Source organism: Strigops habroptila, chromosome 8 (genome assembly GCF_004027225.2).
Source record: "Strigops habroptila isolate Jane chromosome 8, bStrHab1.2.pri, whole genome shotgun sequence".
Lineage (NCBI taxonomy): Eukaryota > Metazoa > Chordata > Aves > Psittaciformes > Psittacidae > Strigops > Strigops habroptila.
Window position 1 is genome coordinate 39,769,796 of NC_044284.2, and position 14,544 is coordinate 39,784,339.

Here is a 14,544-nt window from a genome sequence, read left to right on the forward strand (position 1 = left end):
TACATACATATTTGCCTTGCTGACATACATCCTATTTACTTAAGATCTTTGTTCCGAGTCCTCATGATTTGTTCTGTCTGTTCTAATTACATCTTCCAAAATGCTTGCAGCTCTAATCTGAACAAGATAACCTCCACAAATATGATACAAATATTCTCTATCCTATTGCATCATAGAAGTAGTTCAGGACTTGGAATGTGTAAGCATCTGGAGATCTCGCTTGCTACGGACTTCTTTTGTTGTGAATCACTAGACATCGCTTCTGAGAGCCATTCTCTAATCAGTTCACTTAAGTTTCGTGTAGCCAGTGCTCTTCTAGCTGCCTTATGAGAGATGAGACATCATCAGAAGCCTTGCTTAAGTCAAGATTCAATTATTTGTTTTTGAGATGTTGGTTATTATTAATCTTATCATCCAAGGGTTTAATTTGCTTAATAATTTGTTCCAGTATTCTGCCAGTAAAGCTGACTGGCCTCTGATTACCATCCTTTTCTTTCTTCATCAAGGTAGGCACCGTTTCCTCTTTCCTGATGTCATGGAACCTCAGCTATCTTTTCTGAGTTCTTGATGGTAATTGCTAATAGTTTTGAGATTGCTTAGCCATTTCACTAAATATGTTGGCTGAAACTTACTTGGCATGTGACTTCTGTAACGATCATACTTGAATAGATTCTTTCCTTAAATCACTTGGTTTATGTGTGTCTGATTACAGCTGACATTTTGGAGAGGAACAAACGGAAAGAAAAACCAAAACACGAACCAGCCAAGAGTTTTGGTCTTCCTTATATGATTTGATAATAGTTCCCTCACCCACCTGAGAGCAAGTCAGTTCTTCCCTGGTAATCTTTCACATAAGCTTTTTGTTGTTATGCTCTATGACTCTCTGATAATTTTAGCTCATTTTGTACATTAACCTTTCTGGCTTTCCCCTACATATTACAACAATCACTTTGTTGTCAGTTTTAGTAATTTAACCTAGATTCTGCTTTTTCCAGAAGGTGCAAGCCATTGAACTGGTTTAGCAGACTCCCTTCTTTCTTTCTCATTGCACTGTCTGTTCGAGGCCTTTGTGTTGATGTTATAGGAAATGGCAAACTTTCCAGAGTGTACTTTTCCTTGGATTTGCTGCAGTGGGATTTGGCATTCCGACTGAGTTTACTGAAACTTATTTTCTTCAAGTCTGTTGGCTTGATTTTCCTTCCTTCCCGCTTGAAGAGTCATTAAGTTACTTAATGACCACTGTCACCCATACTGTCTCCCAAATTCTTTTTGGAGCAAAATTACTGCTCTTTCAAGTCTCATTATCACCAGTTCCTGTGCTTTGGATGATTTAATTCAAACTAAAGTACCACGCACTTGATCTTTTTCACTCGTGGGTTGTGAATGGGCCTTTGCTGTTCATATTTGCCATTATCCACATATTATCTGTACCTTATGTTCCTACCTAGGCTTCCTGAACAAACTCTACATTTCCATAACAATAACCAGTTATGACAATTTATTCATAATTTTGGTTATCAATACAATGACTTTCAGTTCCTCCTGTTTATTACCCATATTCTTACATAAGCTTGCAGCATCTGAGTGCAATGCCAGGGAAACTTTTTTCTTATTATTCCTCTATTGTAATGTTCAGTAAAATCATTCCCCTCCTCCCATTGAATTTTATTTCTTTCCCCACGTTTTTGTGGTTTATGTGAACCCTGTGGTGTGATAAGAATAATCTGAAGATAATTTGGTTTACACCAGCCACAGATAACTAGGGAAGATACGTAAAAGTAACACCAGCAAAGCAAGGGGGGAGGGGACACGACTGGTGTAGCATACAACTGGGCAAACAGTCATGCTTTTCTTTTCTCTGGGAAATGCTCTCCTTTGTCTGCTCGCCTTGCCAGCCTTGAGACTGGTTTGTTACAGCATTACAATGCAAAAAGACCACGTAAGAAATAAACCATCTCTCTCTCTGTGTATTCAGAATTTGCTTTTCGTAACAGCATACAAACGAGCATTAAGGAGAATTAAAGACTTGGACGCATCAACCTTCAGTGGCTGTGCTTTTACAGTGCATTGGAAAGATCTCCAAAATGAGACTTCCGTGTTATTGCTGCTACCAGTAATTGTGCTTCAACCTTACCCCGAGGTTTCCGAGCAGCGTGCCTTCTGCAGCAGGCAGCGATGACGGGAGAGGGAGGCTAGAAGCACTGCGGCCAGCGCCTTGCCTTTCCACACCTGCGTCATGCAGGCAAGGGCTGTGGGAGCAGACCCGCTATCCTGCTGTTGCCGTGAGGAGCACGGCATTCCCAGCTCTCGACCCCACTGACAGAACAAGAACGTAGAAACAGCGCCCACACGGGGAATCCAGCTATCCCAGGGAGACCGGACACAGCCTTTCACACAACAAAGTTATTTTGTTTAAGGCTGTGGTCTGACATTCCTTAAGGTTTTGCTGATCCACATCTGAAATGAACAGAGACAAGCCATATAAATTTTGTGGTTAATTTAAATGTAATTTGTTTTACACACAAGACAAAAAAAGAAAGACCAACAGGACAACCTTTAATTATTTAAACACTTTTTAAACATAAACAATGTTGATAAGTATTTAAACATACACATATATTTACTATTTAAATATTAAATATTTGTTTAACTGTACCAAAACACTGTTGATAACCCAACAGAAGCTACTGCTTAGTGAGGCTGGGTTACGAGAAGAAAAGGCAAAACGTTTTTTAAGAGTGCCATGATTTGTAGGTCACTTCCATTGTTCTTTAGTGCGGTCAAGAAGTTTGACGCGTTTAGGCGCCAGCCTTTCTGCGAGCCCGATCGCCCGTACAGGGCAGAATTTCCCGAAGACGGCACTCGCACGGGGCCACGCTGAAATTAGGACCGACTTCGAGCCTCGTCGGTAAAGCCGAGCTCCCTCAGAACGCCCGCGGTCCCGGCGCAGGCCGGCCGCCGGGGCAGCCCAGCGCGGGGCGGCTCGCACAGCGCGTTCTTCTCGGCCCCCAGAACCCGCCATCCCGCACAGCCGAGCCCGCCCCACAGCGGACCCGAGGGGGGCGGCGGGGGCGGGTAACGGCCGGTCGCGCCCCGCGCTCCACCCGGCCGCCCTTGGTGCCGGCGCTCGCGCCGTGTCAGTGGTGGGAGGGGAGAGGTGCGCGCACGCGCCCCCGCCCGCTCCGCCATCCACCCGCTGCCGGAATGTGGACGGCGCTGGCCCGGCCGTGAGGCGGCTGCGCGGCCCGCCGAGCCGTTCTCGCCCGGCTTCCACCTCCCCTGCGCAGAGAACTGGCAGTCGAGCCAGGCGGCGGCCGGGCTAGAGGCGGCGGCAGAGCGGGAGGAAGGCTCGGCTGCCACCGGTGAGCGGGGGGGACGCTGCCTCGGGCCTCCTTCGCTAGGGCGAGGCGAGGGGGTGGGGGTCTCGTGAGGGGTGGTGGCGGGAAGCGTCGTCGGTCCCTCAGGAGAACCGGCGGGGGGAGGAGGGCGCCTGCCCGCCCCGCGTCACGGGGTGACAGTGCCCAGTGACCTGAGGTGGCTTCCTCCTTCAGCGGGCCCTGATGGCACGGCCGCCGCCTCCGGGCCGGCTGCGCGGAGCCGGGAGCCGCCGGCTGCCGGCCCCGGCCCCGCTCACGGCGGCGGAGGAAGGAGGAGGCACGAGGTGCGTGGCTGTTCGGGGGATGGTGCCGCTTCTTCGTGTTTTCTTGGGTTTGTATTGGGGGGCTGATGTTCCCTGTGCGCGGCTGGGCGCTGGAGTAGTGCCGTTCGGGAGGAGGGGAGCTGGAGGAAAGTGGAGGATTTAAAAAATAAAGTTGTTTTCGCGGCGAGGGAAGGGAGAGCGTTGTGGAAGTGTCTACCTTCCTCCTCCTCCTTAGGAAAAGTGAAGTCACTTCCCAGGAGCCAAAACTAGCAAACTACTCTCCTAAGTCTGTTTCATCTGCACGGCTCAAATGCATCTACATCTTGTTGTTGTGTCATTTCTTTCTTTTTTTTTTTTTCTTTAAACCCACTTTCACAGTTAGGCCCTTCCTAACCTTGACCTGATACAAAAATCCTTGTCTTTAGATAGAGTACTTCAAAATCTGCTGAAACTATCTGAAGTGGGTATGGCACTCTGAATAAAATGGACCTGGCAGCTCTGCTCATTTTAAGTTTCTGAAGTGTGGCATGTACTTTGCTCTTGCTGACACTTTCAAAGCTGTGTTATTAAAATAGTTTTTCATAGTATTGTAAATTAGCTGAACACATTTCATAGCTGTATTTATCTGTTCTTATTTGAGAGGAAAGAAAAAAGATTTAACGTGTCAGTTTTTCTTTAAAACATAAACAAATCTAGCAACAAGTAAGAAGTAGTTTGCTTAGCTAAGTGTTGCTTTTCCCTTTTATTGTTAAGCTGTAGCCGCACAACCATGTTGGTGACTTTTCAACTTTGCAGAAAGGGAACTGTCCTTTCTGTTTGCAAAGAGATTTTGGTGATTTTACAGGCAATAGCTTCATATCCCTTTAAATTCAAGAAAGGTACTCTGACTTTATTTGATCAAATCTCTGATACAGGCCAAAATCCTGAGTGCCTGTCAAACTGGCTCAAGCTCCAGATCTTGTGAAGGTTACTGGGGGCATAAGATTAGTCCTGCAAGTTATGCTTGTGTCTAGGTTTTAGGTAGGATAATAGCCAGTAGCATTTATGTGGGTTAGATGGTATTAATGATACCATTATTAATTAATACTGTAATTAATTAATACCATAATTAAGAGGTTAGTTTGCAGTTTAAACTTGAAGAGACTACAAATATAGTTACATACAGCAAGCACAAATTGTCTCCAGAGTTGAAAGAGTGGAAGCTGAATTGGAGTACTTCCATTATTGGAAGTACTCTGTAGTGTTTTCTTTAAGATGGTTACAGTGAAATGTATTGCTTGGTTAAAAATAGCATTCAGTCCTTTAAGAATTGTTTCACAGATTAAGATTTGGTAATATCAATAAGGGGATTGCAAAAAGATTGAGGGCATAATGTGGTTTTCTGTGGAAACCAGGTTCCTGGTGCATACTCCCTAACGTTTGAAGACAATCTGAGTTGTGGCTGCTCCTTCCCTTCTGTTGTCAATGGGACTTCCACAGCCAGGAACTAAGTAAAGAACTTATCTGGTCAAAAAGTAGTACTTTTTTTTCCCTGTTGTTTCTTTTTTCTTTTTTTCCCCTCTCCCCCCCCCCCCCCCCCCCCCCCCCAGTTACTTTTTAGAACAGCTTCCCGAACCAGCTCACTTACCTGGCCATATGGACATTGTCTTAATCCAGAGGAGGAAGAAGTGTGGGAGGAGGGTAGGGAGGAAGGCTAACAGCAGTTCTGGTACAGTCACATATGTTGTGGTGGGTGATGCATTTATCTGGGTCATGGTTTTATAGTAACTAAGTTAGTACAAGAAGGCACTGCTGCTAAAAGAAGCTACCCTGTGTTCTTCACTGTCTTACTCCACTTGTGAAGGTAGCAAATCATAGTAACAGTGGGAGGAACTCTTCTTTTTCTGCTCAGTACTGGCTTACAATGATTATGAAGCTATGGTGTCATTTGTAATGGCTTTAAACTGAAAGAGGACAGATTTATATTAGATATAAGGAAGAAACTATGAGAGTGGTGAGGCACTGAACAGGTTGCCCAGAGAATTTGTGGGTGCTCCATCTCTGGAAGTGTTCAGGGCCAGGTTGGATGGGGCTTGGAGCAACCTGATCTAGTGGTTCTATGATCTTTAAGGTCCCTCCCAATCCAAACTATTCTATGATTCTGTTTACTTCCAGCAACATTAAATGGACTGCTACCTTTTAAGAGCTATCTCTGTGTCTATTTTTCTTCCATGTGTCTACAGAAGTAGCTGTGGTTTTCTTCTGCATATCCTTTCCTTGTAAACTTTTTGTTGATCCATTAATTTCAAGGAGCGAGCTGGGCATTGTGAGATAGGGGCTTTTGTAAATTTATTCAGCTCTAATTTTAAAATAATCAGCTGTATATTGTTATCACCTTTGCTGTAATTGGAAGGCTATTTCAGACTTGACTGACCTTAGTAATTACACACCTTCTAATTTCCGGTCTAGATTAATTTGTCATTGGATTATACCGTTTTTATGTACCCAATGGACTGATATGTTATATTAGCACTTTTGATCTTGGTGTCAAGAGTAGCAGCACTCTTAAACAAATGGATGCAAGAAAGTGTCAAAGTGAAACACTGAATGTTTGTTTCCTCTTTTGACCACTACCTATACTAATCTTTCCTGTAAACCATGCTCTTGGTTTCTTCCCATGAATTTTAATCTTGACCTTTCTAAGTGAAAGTTAAAATGCACATTTCGAGTATTAACACTGAACTTCATAGAGGTGTCCTTTTAATGGAGATGAAGATTTCAGGTATATTTTCATAAGATATGTTTTTTGAAATTCATACCTTTGGCAATTTGTTCCAGCTTCAGTCTTACTCTGTTACACTGGTACAGCTGTCAAAGGAGCCATTACTGTATGCCACATTGCTGAAGAGAATCTTTCGTCTTTGACAGAGTCCTGGTTCACGAGCAAAGCTGACATATTTGAAAAGATTGCTCTATTTCACCTTTTTCTGTATTCTTAAGTTCAAAAAGACACAAAACCAATGTGTAGATTATTAGAAAATACCTGGGTGGCTTGTAAGGTGTGTACTTGATTTTGATACCAGAAGTATTCCAAGAGTGGTCTTTGTGAAGATGAAAAAGTAGTTTGTTGGGTGTGACTGTTTGTAAACAGTGCATCAATAAATAATTAAAAAAAAAAAAGGTTCCCCAAACCTGGTTAGTTAAACAGATTACTCTGACAGATGAGTAAGGTCCTTGTGGAAAACCTCTGACGTATTATTTCTTTGGTGGAACATTTCTTACTCTTTGGAAAGAATAGCACAGACAAAGATGATTCTACTGATTTTAAGTGGACAGAGGAAAAAATAGTTTTTGCCACTACTGAGTGAGGTGGATTACAGCCCTCTACTTTCCTACTGTCATCATCCCTGAAACACGAATCAGGATATCAAAGAACGCATGGGGGTTTTTTTAGATCAAGCAAGCTTAAAAGTGCGAAATCACTTTGATGTTGAAAACCTATGTTCCATGGCTATGGGAGAAGCACAGTGGTATGAAAGAAGTTCTATGGTCAAGTAGGTAAGAGATGTTTACATTTTTGTGTGCCACATTGGATGCATGCTTCATGTACGTACAGGACAACTGACATTTTTAAATATATAATTAGAAGTAATAAACTTGATGCAAAAATTGCTGAATGAAAGTTTATGAAATAGAATCATAGGCAGATGAAGTAATGAACTAATGAAATAGCATCATTTAGGTTGGGAGAGACTTCTGGAGGTCATTTAATCCATCTCCCTGCTGAAATTAAAGTAAGAGCAATTTAGATAAGTTTGTTCCAGCCCTTAAAAACTTTCTGGGTAACCTGTTTCTTTGTTTGATTACCCTCATAATGATCCCTACCTGCTCCCCTTGAGCGAAGTGGAATTGACTTTCCAACTTGTCTGTTGCTTCTTGTCCTGTCACTGTGCACCATCCAGAAGAGTCCAATTCTGTCTTTTCTGCACCCTTCCAGTTAGATAATTGTAGACAGCAGTACAGATTTCTCTGAGCTTTTTCTTTTGCAGGCTGTGCAAACTCAGTTCTGTCACCCTCACGTTGTACATCATGTGCTTCTGCCACCTGGCCAGCTCGGTGGCCTCCTCTGCACTTGCTCCGGTGTGTCAGTGTCTGTTGTGTACCAGGGAGCCCAAAACTGGACACAGTACTCGAAATGTGGTCTCACAGGTGCTGAATAGAGGGGATGGATTACTTCCCTGGACCTGCTGGCTAGACTCCTGCTAAATAGCCCAGGGTGTGCTTGGCCTCCTTTGCTGTGAGGGTACACTGCCATCTCATTTTCAACCTTTTGCCTGCTGGGATCTCCAGGTACTTTTCTGCAAAAGTCACTTTTTATCTGGTTTGTGTCCAACCTGTCTTGTCACACAGGGTTATTCTGTTGTGGATACAGGACGTGGCACTTGCTGTTGAACTTCATGAGGCTCCTGTCAATGCATTTCTCCATCCTGTCCAGGTCCCTCTGTGAAGGAGCCCTGCCTTCCAGAGCTTTGACTGCTTTGCCCAATTTGGTGTCACTGGTAAACTTGCCGAGTATACACCCTGTCCCATCACCCAGGTTATTAATAAAGACATCAGATAGTGCTGATTTCAGTGATAATTCCCAAGGGATGTGATTGTAACTGCTTGTTACCAGACTTGGTACTGCCAGTTGCTGTTTTTTCAGCCCAGCAGTCCAGTCAATTTCCCAAACATCTTACTGCTCACTTCCCCGGTGCCTGTCTCAGCTGTTTGGCTGTAAGAATACTATGGGAGACTTGTTAATGGCCTGCTGTATTCAGTGCTCTTCCGTTATCTGCTAAGCCAGTTGCCTATTTGCAGTAAGCTATTGTGTTCATCAGGCATCATTTGCCCTTGGTAAATCTATGCTAGCTATTCCCTATCATCTTCTTGTCCCTCTTGGACATAGGAATAGCTCCATAATCCTTTCATGGATTTAGGTTAGGCTGGCTGATCTTTAGCGTCCTGGATCCTCCTCCTTGCTCTTCTTGAAGCTGGGTGTGACATTTGCCTTTTTTCCAGTCATAACGAACCTCCCCCAATCTTATGGCCTTTCAAAAAGTGGTAGTGTGGTATCTCAGTGGCATGGGCTAGCTCCCTCAGAACTCTCAGATGCAGCCTGTCTCGTACCACCGACTTCTGTGCTTCCAAGCTCAAGATTCCTCTTTTAGAGGTAATTCTTTACTCCAGCAGACTCTGCTACTAGGCTCAGGTGTCCAGTAGGCTTGAGGACGGACCTTACCAGTGAAAACTGGGGCAAAAGAGGTATCAAGTATGTCAACATGGTTACCAGATCCCCTGTTCCACTGAGCAAGAGAGGTTGCTTCCTTAGCCTTCCTTTTGCTGCTGATGCAGGGGTCTGTCCTTGCTGCCCTTCATCCCTTATCAGTTTTAGCTCCAGCTGGATGTTGGTTTCTTCTAATGCCATCCTTGCATGCACAGGCTGTGTCTCTTCCCTGAATCTACCTTCTGTGTGCTTCTGAAGCAGAGATCAAAACTGTTTCATTTTACCCTTTCATATCTAGAAATGTGTAAATCTTTGAAAATAAATTTTTGAAGTCTTGGTTAGTAAATTATTCTAACCTGAGCATAAAATGTTTGAATGAAAGGTATCAGTTCCTCGTAAGCAAGCAGTAAGCATTATCAAGCTCTTGTGATAAGGGAGCAAGTCCTGTCTGAAATGTAGAGTGCAACTTGTACTGTGGTGCCAAGGAGACAAAACAATGAGAAAAAAGAACCACACCTCTTTTTATATATTTATTTATTTTAATTTCCCCATAACTAAAGTTATTACTCAGGTAGAAATTTACAACTTCAGTGTATGCCCTTCCTCTTTTCGTCCATTGTAGATGAAAAGGAGATGTTGGTATTTAGCAGCAAGATGGTTGTTTAAATATTTAATGTAATACAGTTTGTACATAAGTTCTTTCAAGTGGAATTAATTTTATGTTTTTCTGTCAGTGCATAAATCCATTTTAGAAATCATTGGAATAAACTAAAATTTTGGAAACTGAACCATTTAAAATGAGTAGTAGGAGATCAATTATTACATGCATTCATCCAGCCCCTCAGGTGTTACGGGTTTTGTGTCTCGCAGTTATTCAAGAAAAACAAGGGAGAGAGTTCTTAAGTTCCAGTCTGTGGAAACAGTTTAGAAGCAAAGTTGGTTTAAACCTTCTGCATGTGCTTGATGTTGCTTCAGTTTCTTAGCTGGTGTAATTGTTGTGTTTTGTGCTGATGTACTTTTGTTGATTTAGCAGTACCAAGATGACACCTTGGTTATGGGCTCAGGTGTGTCAGTCACTGGTCTAGCTTTTCTGTCTGAAGAGGTCTCTGGGTATCCGTTTGGACCAGAAACATGTTTTTTAGCGTGGTCGGGAGTTCTGAGTTGGTTCCCAATGTAGTATAAAGGTATTTGAATGGAGCTACAGTTCTGTGAAAAACAGTACTCAATAATTAGTTAATGGTAAAATTGCAGTGTGCCCATTTGTCTCTCAAACATGATTTTTCATTTTACATTAGGCTGTTGGCAAACTCTTGAAGAGTGAAGTTCATTACTGCTGATGGTGGACAACTCCCTGGCTTAATTGCTCAAATTCTTAATATCTTCCATATGATTTCTAAATAAGAAAGAAAAGGTTAAAGGACAGAAAAAATAAAAGTGAAAGGTATTTTTAAGAAGCAGTAAATTGTTAAAACAGGATTTCAGTCAGTGACTAAATCTGAGAGTGGATCTTGAAGGCCATTTGCTAAGTTGCTGAGTATGATTTCCATGTTACTGTTGGGCTTGTTGCTTGTCATCGTATAGTAAGTCAGTGACATGGGTGAGGAATGAAATGAATGTGAATATGAGTGACCATGAGGTCTTTTCTCAGTACTCGTTATGAAACTCAGGAGTAATCCTTCTAATGTAAGGAGTCAGATTTCAGTAACTTACCATTCATGACCAAAATACTGTTTAGGGAAGTAGATCCTTTTTTTGTAAATTGGTTTCTATCTTAACTACAAATGCCTCTCCCTGCCCCCTCTGCCTCCAATATTTCATGTAAAAAGTAGTAATATTGAAATACAGTCCTTTTTCTATTCAGTGCAATTACTTGTGTAGTGTTAGGGCCTTACCGTAGTGTAATAGTGACACGTTTCCTGGTATTTTTGAATGTTTTGATTATAAATTCTGTAGCAGTGTGCACTTTCTAAAATTTCTCTAGTGGAAAACAGTTCAAAGTAATTAAATTTAGATATTTTGACTTCATTACTGCACTTTGCAGAGATCTAGTCTTGTTATTTACTATGTCAGCATAATAAGATGGTTCTAGTTTGTGCTTCTGTTGTGTACGCAAACTGTTACTGGTTTTTTTCTTTTTTTTTTTTTCTTTTTTCCTGAAATTAGACCAGATGATTTTGCTGAGATCCACAGATTTGTTCCAATACCTGCATTTGTGTATTGGGCACGCATATTGTATACACATATTTGTATTTCTCACAGATATGTTGTAATAAGAAAAGTTTACATGTTATTTTTTTCTTCTTGTTATTAACTCTTCCCTTCCCAAAATTTTAACTTGGTACAAAGGCTCTGCAATGCCTTTTCAGTTCTTGGGCCTTTGCAGGCAAATCAGTGTGAAAATAAAATGCAAATAATTTTAATCCAGTGCAGTATGTTTGCATGTGTATTTTTAGATACAAAATACAAGATCCAGAATTTTAATGTAGAAGTATATGGACAAAGTCAATAACTTGCTAAACTTTTAAAATGAACTTGCAAATAATTTGGAGGTTTTGTCTTTGTACTGAGATAAGGTACTGGTATATTTCCCTTTATAAGGAAACTTTTTAAGAGTTTAAATGCTGCAAACTGATACTTTTTTCCTTGGGAGCCTAATTTTTTTTTTTTCCCCTAGATGTTACTGAGAAACAATACTGGATTATATGATTTAGACTGAGCCATCTGAAACACGTGCAGAAAAAGGATGCATTTTCTTCTCCGTTCTGTGAAGCCTTTGTTTTATTTTGTTGCACTGCTGTGTACTTTCATTATTTCCTGTTATTTTGAAGAGAACTCTCACAAGTAACTTCTTGGTGGCAGTGCTGCATAAGCAGTAACTGTTCCCAGTCCTAGCTGCTTGGTTGTTGTCTGTGGTCTGTGCATTATTGTGCTAACATAGGTGCTTGTGTAGTCAAGTGTTGAACTGGCTGAAGAAATGGTCTTACCCTCCTTTCTCTAGGTTTAGTTGTCAGTCACTTAAGCGGTCCAGTCCCTTTCAGTGTGTGACTGCCCAGATACTTGTGCAAACTTAGCTGAGAAGGTGGGAAGAGTTGCAGCTTTTTTAGGCAGTTCTTTTCCACGTCCAACTTCAAGATATTACTGGAATATCTGTAGTTTGCAAGTATCAACACTTTCAGCTTGAATTTAAGTGTTTGTGAGCACTGGAGTGCGTAACAGCAGTGGAGAACATTTTGTGTGTGCCAACAGTTGGTTTTGGAGTAAAACTTGAATTGGAACTCAGATCAGGTGATGCAATGAAGACTAGCCCTTGGAAATATGAGTCCTTCCTGTTCATGTGGACAGTTTGTGTTTGCCCGTAGAGGTACATTTATGTCATAAAAAGGTATTTTTATTCCTGTTATACTTGATCCTAATTGTTACTAATTAGTGTTGGCAGTATAAATTTCTAAGAAATTGGGAACTGCTGGCTAGAATTCTTCTTGGAGGTAACTGTTAAACAATTTTGAGGAAACAAGGGTAAGGAATGAAAGTGACTAAGGACACAGAGAAGTCAGTAAATGATTTTTACATTGTTTTGAATACTAATTGTTGATGTTTATTGCTATAGGGTTGTGTAAAAAGTGTGAGGGGAGAGGGGAAAGAGTTGGTCAAAATGTCCAAGTAAATACTTTGTCAAGCCCCAGAAGAGTTAATGTGAAGGTGAAAGTTCCCCATTGTTGTTACGACTGCTAATTTGCCTTTGACCCTTACAGCTTCCCTTTTCTAATTCTTCTCTTTCATCATACTGAGACATCAGAAAGTCAGACTGACCAAAAAGGGGTCAGAGTGAAGTGTAGTTTAGTATCTACCTTTCAATAGTAACCAGAGAAATCAAAAGGTATAATAATACAAATCCTTGTTCCAGCAGACCCTCCCAGTTTCTCTTCCTGGCCTCTGTGATTCTGCTCTTTGTTCTTTCTAGTAGTAAGTGAGTGACTGGGATATGTCTACTGTAGCATGACTACTGTGGGGTATGGAAAAGCAGTTGTGTTATTTGTTACGTTTTCCAGAAAATTCACGTGGGGTGCCATAATAAGATTACCCTCTTACACTGTGCAGATGTAAGAGCAATTTGTATGAGCAATTCTTCAAAAGGATTCGCGTTAGAAATAAAAATTGAAAGGGTTATTGACAGGACTACTTTACTTTGCACCAGTGGGACTGCTAACCCATGTATACTAAACATACATAGGGAAGGGCAGATATTCCCCCACAAATAACATTCAGAGGAAATACCACCCAAACTTTAAGCTAAAGATAAGTTTACATGCCGAATGTTAAATGTTAATGTTAAAAGATTCTTGGCCTGTTTGTGGCTGTCACACAGGTATGAAAATCTTGGGGTAAACTCTGAAAAAGCTACAGATGTATTGAGCACCCCATTATGCTTACAACTTACTTCTGGCTCTCTCAGCAGTACTGCAGCAGGAGACTGTAAATATTGTTAATCGAATGATGACACTATTGCTAATTAGATGACACTAATGCAGCTAGTGTCATCTGTTTTCCTGGGGCTTCTGAACAGCCATCGTCTGATTTTGCACAGTTAGGGCTTGTGTGCTTTGTTGGGCTTATTGAAGACAGGTTTTGACCTGGATGTTTCGTGAAATGCTGGTGCTCTTCTAGATTGCACTCTGTGTTTGAATTCATTGTATTGTAAATGGTTTACTTATATCCATGGTTTTGCTGCCAGTGGTGCCAACGTTACCCATTCTAGCACTTTGGCTCTGAGGTTGTCCCACCTTTGTTAATTGCAGTCTCTCAACTGTGTGTTTGTCATTTTGGTAGCTTGGACTGCGTTTAGGGTGTTTAGGGACTTTATAATTCAACACTCTCCCTTAGTGGATACCAAGATAATATGCTGAAAATACTGTTGTGAAAAGGGTGTGCTTATATAGTGACTGATTAGAACATGCATGACCTTTCACACTTCACATTTTTGTGAATTTTATATTTTTAGAATAGCAGCTGTTAGCTTCCTCCCTTTGTTTCAGAAGTAAAAATATTTTGTGGAAGTATTTAGTATGTAAATACTGATAGTAAGCTTTCATATCTGCATTTAATACAGCATGCTTGTATTTGGGAAGCTGTCTTAAACTCTTAACTTTGAGAGAGAGGCTAAGATTAAAAAAAGAAAGGAAAAAAGGCATAGAATTGCAGGTACCGCTTTTTGGCTGTTTTATGCAAGCAGGTGAATTTGATAATTATCAAATTAGAAATATGATATAACACTTAAAATTCAAGCTACTCTGGATAGCCTGTCTGAACAGACAAATACTGGTTTTCATTGTGGTTGGATGAGAAAATTGAATCAAGGAATGAATGTTCTAGCTTTTTGCAAGAATTTTGCAGTTATGCTTGGTGATGACATAAGCAACTCTTGTATTATTTTAGATACCTTTTCCCCAGTAAGAGCATGTTGTTTGTTTGTGGGGTTTTTTTGTTTTTTTTAATGGACTGCTCTCGATTAGCCTGAGGCTTGCATCAAAAATACCCAATAAAAGGAATTCAATTTAATAAATAAGGTGCAGAAGATCTAGATAATGGTGATCTAGGCAAAAGGTTAAGTTTATTAAAAAAAAGCTGTTTTTCTTTGAGGCCAGTGATGATTTCACTATAA

General features: G+C 41.2%; 1 protein-coding gene across 3 annotated transcripts in view; it reads left to right on the forward strand.

Moving 5' to 3' along the window:
• RABGAP1L (RAB GTPase activating protein 1 like) overlaps window positions 1-14,544 on the forward strand; it is a 252,449-nt gene that overhangs the window by 7,894 nt on the left and 230,011 nt on the right. For 2 of the 3 annotated variants that reach the window (XM_030493474.1, XM_030493476.1), the window contains exon 1: window positions 3,183-3,362. The exons of the other annotated variant lie outside the window; for it this stretch is intronic. The gene's annotated coding sequence lies outside the window, so the exon portion shown is untranslated. Of the gene's footprint in view, window positions 1-3,182; window positions 3,363-14,544 lie in introns of those variants that run through there. 3 annotated transcript variants of the gene reach the window in all.